The sequence below is a fragment of the Penaeus japonicus genome, unplaced genomic scaffold, assembly GCF_977035675.1.
Source record: "Penaeus japonicus unplaced genomic scaffold, GWHDUDI00000001_assembly GWHDUDI00000011, whole genome shotgun sequence".
Lineage (NCBI taxonomy): Eukaryota > Metazoa > Arthropoda > Malacostraca > Decapoda > Penaeidae > Penaeus > Penaeus japonicus.
Window position 1 is genome coordinate 24,780,444 of NW_028234413.1, and position 10,000 is coordinate 24,790,443.

Here is a 10,000-nt window from a genome sequence, read left to right on the forward strand (position 1 = left end):
GGAAACGTGGCTGATTCATGGCCGACATAAAGACGGGGACACGGAATTAATCTTACGAGGCAAGAGTGGCCGGCGGCGCCCTCTCTCCTCCTCTGAAGCAACTCGCCTTATCTGGATTGAGTGCGGCACCGAGACGAATCGGCCGACGGCTCCCGCGCTCGGCCCTGCCCGCCGCCCCCACCTTCTGGGTTCGGCCGCGCGCCACCGCCGAGGCCGAGCCCGACTGTCGGCGCATTCGGGCCACCGTCGCTGCCGTCACCCGTCAACACGCCTGAGGGCGGATGGCAATGCCATCGAACTACTATCACTCATCCCATAATTAGGACAACGCGAGGGAGTGTCTTTTGTCGCCAGCATCTCAGAGGTCCGCCAGAGTGATGAATCAGCCGTGTTGTGCATCGTAAGCTGGATCTCCATTAATAACGTCATCATCACGAAAGACCGAGGTCACAGCGCGGCCTGCCAAGCCCCCCCCCCCTCCCCCCACTAATGCTGAAAATGAAGGACCTTGCCGACACCTTGTCAGAGAGGATAACCACCTTACAAACCCAACGCTGAACCTAACACCTGCTAATCTTCAGCCTAATTCACCCTCTATCCTACTCTCCTCATTACACCCTAGCATCCACACCGCTATGACTGATGGTCGTCGCGGGGATAATTAGAGGATTATCGCTAAAGCTCCGTCGCACGCGTGGTGTCCGGAAACAAGAAGAATGCAATAGCCACTATCAAATTTGTATCATTATTTTCCAGATGTTTCAAGTACGAGCAATATTTGTGCACATTTTCAAACACATCAAGCTATTTGTGTACGACACACGCACATTCATATAGATTAACATAACATACGAATAAAGATAGATTTTGTGAGACATACTTGCTCAATCCGATCGCAAACAATTTCCCTCGAGGAAATCCCTCTTGCCTTACGTGGACACAGTAATTAGATAAAAAGGGATAAATAATGCTATGCCACACTGGCACCCGCAGAGAAGAGTCCTGAAGCATAAACGTAAGTTTCTTTAATGCATGTGATAAGCGACTTCAATAAGACAAGAGGAAAAACAGTCCGAGTCATTATCTCGTCTGCAATATTCAAACAGCGATGTATCAGTAGAGTAGTACGTGTTTCCCCTCAACGTAGAGGTTTCCTGTGTCTACTGGAGGGCAGGGAGGGGGCTCAGAGGGTAACACAGGTAATGGGGCGTGGCGGGGACGTCCTCCACGCCCTGGATGCAGTGGAAGCCGCCCGCAACATTCAACGCAGGGGGAAATCAAACGAAAGGAACTGGAGCAGCAACATAGGCGGAGTGCTTCAATCTGAATGAGTATGAGGTCAGGCAGGGAAAAAGTCAGTGAAGTGCAGCTCTGTAGTTTAATATCTCGGGAAATAAGTATAGGTTTGGCTAGAGTAAAGTGAGAAAGGTGGGGGGCGACTGGATACCCTTGGAGGAAAGTGGGTTAGGCACCCTTTTTAGGAAGGGGAGCAAAGGGAGAGGGAGAGAGAGAGGGGGAGGTCAGACCCAGGACCAGGAAAGGAGGGACAGGGTGTAATGGACCGTAGACGAGGGTGTACTAACAGCCACGTCGTCATTACTCCTTTACTTTCAAAAACAATTTCGACCATCACAGAGGGAAAAAGAATCCATGAAGGTTTTACAGCGACTTGCCTCGTAGACGGATATCTAATAAGACAAACTGTGGAAGACGAACTGGGGGTGACTTTAAAAAGTCCTCGACAACCAAGTTGCCTTTAGTCAATGGTATCATGAAGAACCGAAGATGAAATATTCGTGACACAGGATGAAATAAAAGCAATGTTCTAGAATGAGATAAGATTCACGATCTTTTGCTGCATGACTGCCTGTGAGTCTAACGAATGCATGAAATTTGTCATCATATTGTCATGTCATGGGAAACGGTTCATTTATGCGGAAGTGAGGGTTATTTCGAAGTTACGAGCGTTCTCACAGCCGTAATAGTCGAAAGAAAGGTTGGATCATGGTAAAGTGGTACGTGTAAGACTTAGAGCATAAGAAGGAGTGGCTCATGAGAAGGCAAAACGTGCCGGTCATGAGGCCGTCGAAGCAAGGGATAAGAGCTACGTGCCATGAGGTACCTCTGAGGGATAAGTGCGGGTGGCGATGGCGCGCATGATTCGAAACTCACCTTCAATCAAATGCAGGTGTGGCCTATATTCGGTCGTTCGCTTCACTGAATCTGAAAAGAAAGAAAACAATAGTTAACAAAAAACGAGAAAAACTGAGAGCATACTGAACTGCAAATTAAATTCTTGAACCTATGCTGCTCTAAATACATGGCGTCTTCCTGGACAGACAGCATTATTTAGACCCATATCATCTACCCTGTGCGTGCGGGAGATGCTTTCGGCGTTGCAACGACTGCATGGCACTGTGGGGTGGCGGAGTAAACAAACAGAAACACAACCATGGGCCCCTTATTCCTCCCTTCCCCCCTTTCACGCCCGTCCGCTCGCCGGGGCGCGAGGGGCGATGGACAGCCCGACAGCCAAGTCGCCAAACCGCAGCTTACGCTGGCCCTCCATTTGTGAAAATGAAGGACGGATAATCCGTACAGGCAATAACTTTGATGGCTTACAGACAAACATATGAGCAATGGTCTGGGGACCTTAGTCAAATCGGAGTAACAGAAACACGTCGTCGAGACAGCAAGCCTCTTGATGCCAAGAGAGGGAAAGCGCCCTTACACCCACGGGGGAAAGAGTGGAATGTCGCAGGCAGCCGCCAGGGAGGGACGCCCTTCGGGAGGTGACCCCGATAACCAAGAAGTATCGTCGCCACAGCCGGCAACCACCCGACGGGTGGACAATGGCAACCATGGGGCGGAAACTGACGTACAGGACTAACATTCAATCAATAAGTTGAAAATCTAAATACATTGGCCCATGTACAGCATGAGCCTTCCAACCCGTTCTTAATACATAGATTAATGTATTGCAACTATGCATGTCTATCTAGAGAGAAAAGATAGATAGATAGATAGATAGATAGATAGATAGATAGGGAGAGGGAGGGAGAGAGGGAGAGGGAGAGGGAGAGGGAGAGGGAGGGAGGGAGGGAGGGAGGGGGAGGGGGAGGGGAGGGGGAGAGAGAGAGAGAGAGAGAGAGAGAGAGAGAGAGAGAGAGAGAGAGAGAGAGAGAGAGAGAGAGAGAGAGAGAGAGAGAGAGAGAGAGAGAGGAGGAGCAGCGGGAGGAAGAGAAAGAGAAGGAGAGATAGAGAGAGAGAGAGAGAGTGAACGAGAGAGAGATAGAGAGGTGAGAGAGAGAGGAGAGAAGAGGAGAGGAGAGAGGGAAAGGGAAGAGGGAGAGGGAGAGGAGAGAGAGGGGAGAAGAGGAGAGGAGAGAGAGAGAGAGAGAGAGAGAGAGAGAGAGAGAGAGAGAGAGAGAGAGAGAGAGAGAGAGAGAGAGAGAGTTGATACGGAAATAAAGGAGGGAGGGAAGGAGAGAGAAAAACTGTTGTGTTGATTAGAGTTTTAGTGTATATATGTGTGTGTGTGTGTGTGTGTGCGTGTACGCGCGCGCTTGTGTTTGCGTGAGAGTGTGCGAGTGTTCGCGAGTGTGTGTGCGTACGAGCATGGGTGTTTATTCGTCAGAGTAAAAGAGAGGGAAAGAGCGGTTGTACATGGCAACCGTCCCCGCATCCACTGATCAAATTAGGCAAGCAGGGGATAAATGAAGTGTGTCAAGACGCCGACCATTCCCCAGATTAAGTGGCGTTTAAGTAAATGCTACATGGGGGAGATGGAGAGGAGGGGGTGGTAGGGAGGGACACGGGGGGGAGGGGGGGTGGCTGATGAGCGAAGGGAGGAAGAGGGAGGAAGAGGGAAGAAGAGGGGAAAGAAAGGGAAAAGTAGGAGACGGAGGGGACTGGCGTAGGGGGAGGGCGAGGAGAGGGGATGAGGGTCTGCCAAGAGGGATGACTAGGACGATGAATCTGAGAAATGTGCAAGTCGGGGCGTGGTGGGCAGGGTGTGCTGGGAGGTAAGGATTGTGGCAGGACGCGAGTGCAAAGTAAGGATGGCCGCTCTCCACAAAAGAAGTGCGAGGCCCGCAGAGTGACGCAGTCGAGAGTGTAACGTTCCGCCGTTAAAGCGCACACGAAAAAATCGGGAGAGAGAGAGAGAGAGAGAGAGAGAGAGAGAGAGAGAGAGAGAGAGAGAGAGAGAGAGAGAGAGAGAGAGAGAGAGAGAGAGAGAGAGAGAGAGAGAGAGATATCACACCAACAAGTTATCACCTATCAGCTAAAAAGTTTAATATTACTAGTTTTCCTTTCTGCTTCACACCTCCCTCCCTTCAGTAAACTCGGCTCTTATTGAAGTCTAAATAGTAAACAAATTCATCCAGACTCAAATGATTCCCATTCCCCAGACTGACACCCAAGCCACTTTCCGGCACAAAAGGCATGGGAACGAAATCCCCGCAACATGAACAGCCCGACGCATTCAACTACTGTCGATGTTTGTCAGGTTGACTAATAGCGTAGCCAAAAGTGAGTGTAAAGGTGAGCGTGAGTACAATAAGTGGATATGAGAATCCATGATAAAGTGAGACTTCATGGTTGCTGTCCACTGACTGCTTCTCTGACTGCCAGGATTCAAGAACGCCTGACTAGCACCACCGAACAGGAACGTGCAAGAACAGCATGTCGGGGAGATTTTACCCTTTTGAGTATTCACGACGGGACTCTTGTCGACATCTATCACGTCACAGCGACCACACAGACTTTCTGTCGCCACCACGACCTCCGCAGCGGTGTGCCACTGCTGCGTCGTCGCCGAATCGCATCGGAAAAGTCATTCGCGCGCCGCTCAACTTCCAAGTGCGAAATAAAGGCGGCAATATCCTCAAGAAAAATAAAAAAAATCCAGTAAAGCCGAGGCTGCGGATGGGCAGCTCTACGGGTCATAAACCCCCGCTTTGGCTCGAGTGGGCGCGGCACCCTGGATGCCAGCGGCGAGGTGAGCGGGGCGCCCAGTGAGGGGCACCGGTTGGGGGGTCAGGGGCGGCCGTCGCCATCAGCTAGACACTGGTCGACAAACAATAAATGTTGAGCCACAAAAGGCAGGAGTGATAAATCGTAAGAGCAGCGGCGGGCGCGGCCGTGGCGGCGCCGGGGACTCACGAGCGCGGATCATCACCTGATGACACTCGCTGCCCCATCACGCTCCGCCCGCAGCCACGCCGGTCCTCCGCCCCAGGACCCAGCCGGCGCCCTCTTTACGGCGCCTCACACCCCGTCGGTAGTTAACTCAACGCGCAAATCTCAGGCCTTCGGTCCATGTGACAGCCGCCCTCGCCGTCTTCCTCCCTCTTATTCCCATCTCGGACGGCACCATTCCTCGTCCCTCTTTTCCCTTTCTTTGACGTCCTTCTCACTGCTCTCCCTTTTCCTGCTTTCTTGCCGTCCTTCTTTCCTCTTTTTCTTCGTTCCCCTCGCGAGGCCCTCCACCCAAACGCCCTCCCCCAACCCCCCGCGCCTGCCCCCTGCCCCGACGGGCGCAAGGGGAAGCGTCGTATCTCCCAAATTGATCTATAATTGGACGCGCGATGGCTTTCCGTCGCCGTGTTTTGCTTGAAACATCCCATAAATACACATTTGTAAATCTGTGACGACGAGCGCGAGGGGAGACAAAAGGGGGAGAAGGGGAGACGAGGGGAGGGCGGGCGGGGGAAGGGGGAGGTGCGGTTAGATGAGGCATGGCTCGCTAGGCTGGGCTGTTAGGGTGAATGGGGGAGGGGGGGGGGCAAGGGCGCCGCGATGAACTAGGGGCGGAGTGACAGATATGGAGAGGGATACGAGGAGGGACGATAAGGAGCAGCAGAGAAGACACATCCCACGAAAGATAGGGTGCGGCCGCATGCTACCGTGCCAAATCTAGAGACAGTGGAGCGCTTAATTACCCCCCCCCTCATATGTATTATCCCAGTGATAAATAGAATAAATTCGGAAAAGTCCACCGAGCAGGGCGCGGAGGCCAGTGAGCGCAAGAGGCAGAACGAGAGGCGTTGATCCCATCTCGGCGGCGGGGGCGGGCATCCGCGACCCCGATACCATCTATCACGCATCTGAGCCAGCGGCGATTCGGTCCCGCTTCAGCTTACGCACACTCGAACATAAGCACATTCTCTCCTCATGTGCATAAGTATGAACCTGTGGTGCGTTTGCCGTCTAGAGAAACAATTAAAATAAAATACAAAGCGTAATGAAGTGTTTCGAGTCCTTGGAGAAAGATCTTGGAAAAGGACTACAGTAATAGTCATTCTGTATAAGCATGCGATGTGCATGCATGTGTGATGTGCGTATTACTGCGTGTGCGTGTGTGCGCCGTGCGGCCGCCATACAAGCCCAACAGAGAGCCGCATTTACATCCCGTCACAGCGCGTCAACAGCATTAGTCATGGGCCCGTAACTAATCCACAGATAACTTCATTTTCCCTAAAAGCATCATCCACGCAATCACATTATTCAAAATTTGGATATCAATCTAAAGTTCAGTTGGATGAGCCATTGCTCTTGCTCGACAAGACTGGAAAATGTTGCACTAAATAAACAGTATTTCACACTTGCCTCTACAAGCACAGCGCATTTCGCGTGAGGGAGGGGGGGGGGGGGGGGGGGGGGGGAGGGAGGGGGGGAGGGAGGGGGAGGGAGGGGGAGAGGGAGAGGGAGAGGGAGAGGGAGAGGGAGAGGGAGAGGGAGAGGGAGAGGGAGAGGGAGAGAGAGGGAGAAGGAGTACCACTTCTACTACTACAAAATTAAACAGCAGTTACATTGGTATGTAGCGATGACAAAATCGTTTTTAAAAATCAGAACACAACAAACAGAGAGCGACAGATAGAGGCGACAAAGGAAAAAAAAAGGGGGGGGGGATGCCGATGCCTTCCCCTCCGTCCTCCCCTTTGCCTCGCCCCGCCCCAACCCACTCCGCCCCGCCACGCCGCCCGGTCCTGAGCACACGCGTCGCCTCGTAAACTTTCCCCCGCGAGTAATCAATCAAAAAAGGCGGCCGATCTTGGCGACACCGCGAAGTCGAGAGGGAGACGGAGCATCGCCACGGATAATCCAGACAATGAATTTTCATTCAAGTATTATACAGTTAGGGGAAAACCAGGCGTGTGGTAGAAGAGTTAGTGTGTATAAGTGTGCGTAAGACTGTGTAAGAGTGTTCAAAAGTAAGCGTGTGTGTGTGTGCGTGTGCGTGCATGTGATAATAACATCATCATCATCAACAGCAACGACAAAAATATTAATAATCATCGTCCTAACGATAACCACTCCGAAAATGATTCCACAGCAAGAAAAGACAAATTGAGCGTCTCAATGTCACTTGATTAACTAAATGACTTCTAACAGAGGGAGGGGAAAAAGTCAAATTAACCGAGCGCGTTGTGATTATAATTATCCCTAATTACAAGTCAGCCGGGGACGTGTGGCGACGAGATCTTGGTGATTGCGAGTATTGTGGTGATGATGAGACCCCCTCGCCCCCTCCCATTCCCCTCCTCCCCTCCTCTCTCCTCTCCTCTCCTCTTCTCTCTCCTCTCCTCTCCTCTCCTCTCTCCTCTCCTCTCTCCTCTCCTCTCCCTCCTCTCCTCTCCTCCGCCCCCCCCTCCCTTTTACACCTGGCTCCTACTCTGCTACCTGGCTCTTCTTGTTTCATCTGCCTCCTCGCAAGTCCTCTTTGGAATCCCTACCCTTCGGAAACCTCGGCACGCTCCGCCTTTCGGGAATCCTCAAGATGTCCTTCTGGCCGAGGGAAATGAGGTCCCTTTGAGGAAAGTATTACCCGTTATCCCCCATTACAAAATTGGCAAATAATACCATAGATTATTTGCCAAGAACAACAACAGCAGATGCAATCCGCCAGAAATAGTAACAATAAGAACACGATCACAAAACTAAAACAAAATCACAATCACAATGGTGATAAAGATGGTAATAACTACAATGATAATGACAACAAACTATTAACAGATAAACAAACAAATACAACTAAGAGAGACCCCTCCCCACCCCCCTCGCAGAAAGAGCTCTTCTATGCTAACTATGGATTGGCGACTGTATGGGGTGGGTGGGTGGGTGGGTGAGGCAGAGGGGGGGGGGGTACTCAATGGGCGGATATGGGGCGTACTTGGAAGAGGGGGGGAGGGCAGAGGGGAGACGGAGAAGGGAGGGGAAGGAGGCGGACTGCGATGAGAGATGATAGACGGACGGAGAGGAAAGAGGGGAGGAAGAGGGGGAGGGAGAGAAGTGAATACAGGGTAATAACAATAAAGTGCAAGTAGACACAATTTTGCCATCGTATTGCTACTTCCGGACGAGGGGGAGACCATCAGGAAATGGGGTGTGAGAACCACGGGGGAGGAAGGGGAGGAAAGGAGAAAGAGGGGAAGAGAAGGGGGCGGGGAAGAAGCGAAGACGACAGCGACAATGGAAGGCAAAGAAGAGAGAGAAGGGAAGGGGGGAGGGGGCTAGGGATGGAGAAGCAGGAGGCTGGAAGGAAATGACAGAGGAAAGGATAATGACATGAACAAGAGTGGAGGAGAGGGGGATGGAAGGGGTGGGAAGGAGAGGGAAGGGAAGGGAAGAAAAGGAAAAAGAAGGGAAGGATAGCAAAGGACCGGGAAGGGAAAGAAAAAAAAGAAAAGGAATGAGAAGGGAAGGGAAGGGAAGGGAAGGGAAGAGAAGGGAAGGGAAGAGAAGGAAAGGGATGTGAGGGGAAGCAAAGGGAAGGAATGGGAAGGAAAGGGATGTGAAGGGAAGCATAGGGAAAGAAAGGGAAGTGAAGGAAAGGAAAGGGAAAGATATCTGTAAGAAACAGAGGAGAGATTGACGAGACGAGACCGGGCAGCGAACACGGGAACAGAACGTAAAGGAAGAGTTAAAACTCCTTATAAAAACAGAGAAAGAAGAGAAGGCCCGAGGAAGAGAAGGAGACGAAAGACAACTGACAGCGATCTACAAGATGCTGCTGACGAGGATGAATACTGATGACCATATCCATCCCAATAATGACCAATAACACCAAGAAGAAGAGTGCATCGACAATACAAACAATCATCACTATATCGTCTCACAACTGAAACCGTATAAATGCATAATAATCACCAGGTTTTCGTATGTCCATTCATATCACATTCCCATAACAATGAACACCACGGTGAAAGTTACATAATGAACACCATTATCATCATCACGACTTTTGCCAAATCTGCCATTAAAGTCCCTCTTAGGATCATAATCCTACGACGAGTTAAATGTTCAGAAGTAGCAATACAGAGGGAGTGTAAAGGGAGAAAAAAAAAAACAGAGAGAAAGAAAAAGGCGGGGGTAAAAGGAGACAAAAAGTGGGGGGGGGGGAAGTAGAGGATGGATGGCAGTACAAAAGGGGTACATCGGATGTAGTGTTGGGGGGGGGAGGGGAGGGGAGAGAGGGGTGAGAGAGAGAGAGAGAGAGAGAGAAAGAGAAAGAGAAAGAGAAAGAGAGAAGAGAGTCAGAAAGAGAAAGAGAGAGAGAGAGAGAGAGAGAGAGAGAGAGAGAGAGAGAGAGAGAGAGAGAGAGAGAGAGAGAGAGAGAGAGAGAGAGAGAGAGAGAGAAGAGGGGCAAACGAACACGGGCGAGAGAGCAAGGGACAGTAGGGTAGAGAAAAGGGATGAGGAGTAGGAAAAGAAAGAATAACAAGTGCGGGACGAGTCAGGATGAGGGGCGTCACGCGTCACTTACCCACTCAAGGGGGAGTGGGGAGGGGGGAGGGGGATGGGGAGATGGGAAAAGGGGGAAAAGCGAGCGGGGGTCCCGGGTAATGGTATCTACAATACTTCTCCCTCGTCAGAACCCCGATAAATAATTCATAAGTCAGCGTCGGCCGCGAGTCCAAGCAATCCTTTGATGACAGAGACTCGCAGAAGCCCAAGGAAGCACGAGGAAGCACGAGGAAGCCCTTGTCGCGGCGCC

The 10,000-nt window shown here is 51.3% G+C and overlaps 1 protein-coding gene across 7 annotated transcripts in view; it reads right to left on the reverse strand.

Annotated features, from left to right (window-relative positions):
- rhea (Talin_middle and talin-RS domain-containing protein rhea) overlaps positions 1-10,000 on the reverse strand; it is a 149,394-nt gene that overhangs the window by 35,136 nt on the left and 104,258 nt on the right. For all 7 annotated transcript variants that reach the window (XM_086541755.1, XM_086541754.1, XM_086541753.1 and 4 more), the window contains exon 2: positions 2,173-2,223. The gene's annotated coding sequence lies outside the window, so the exon portion shown is untranslated. The remainder of the gene's footprint in view (positions 1-2,172; positions 2,224-10,000) is intronic.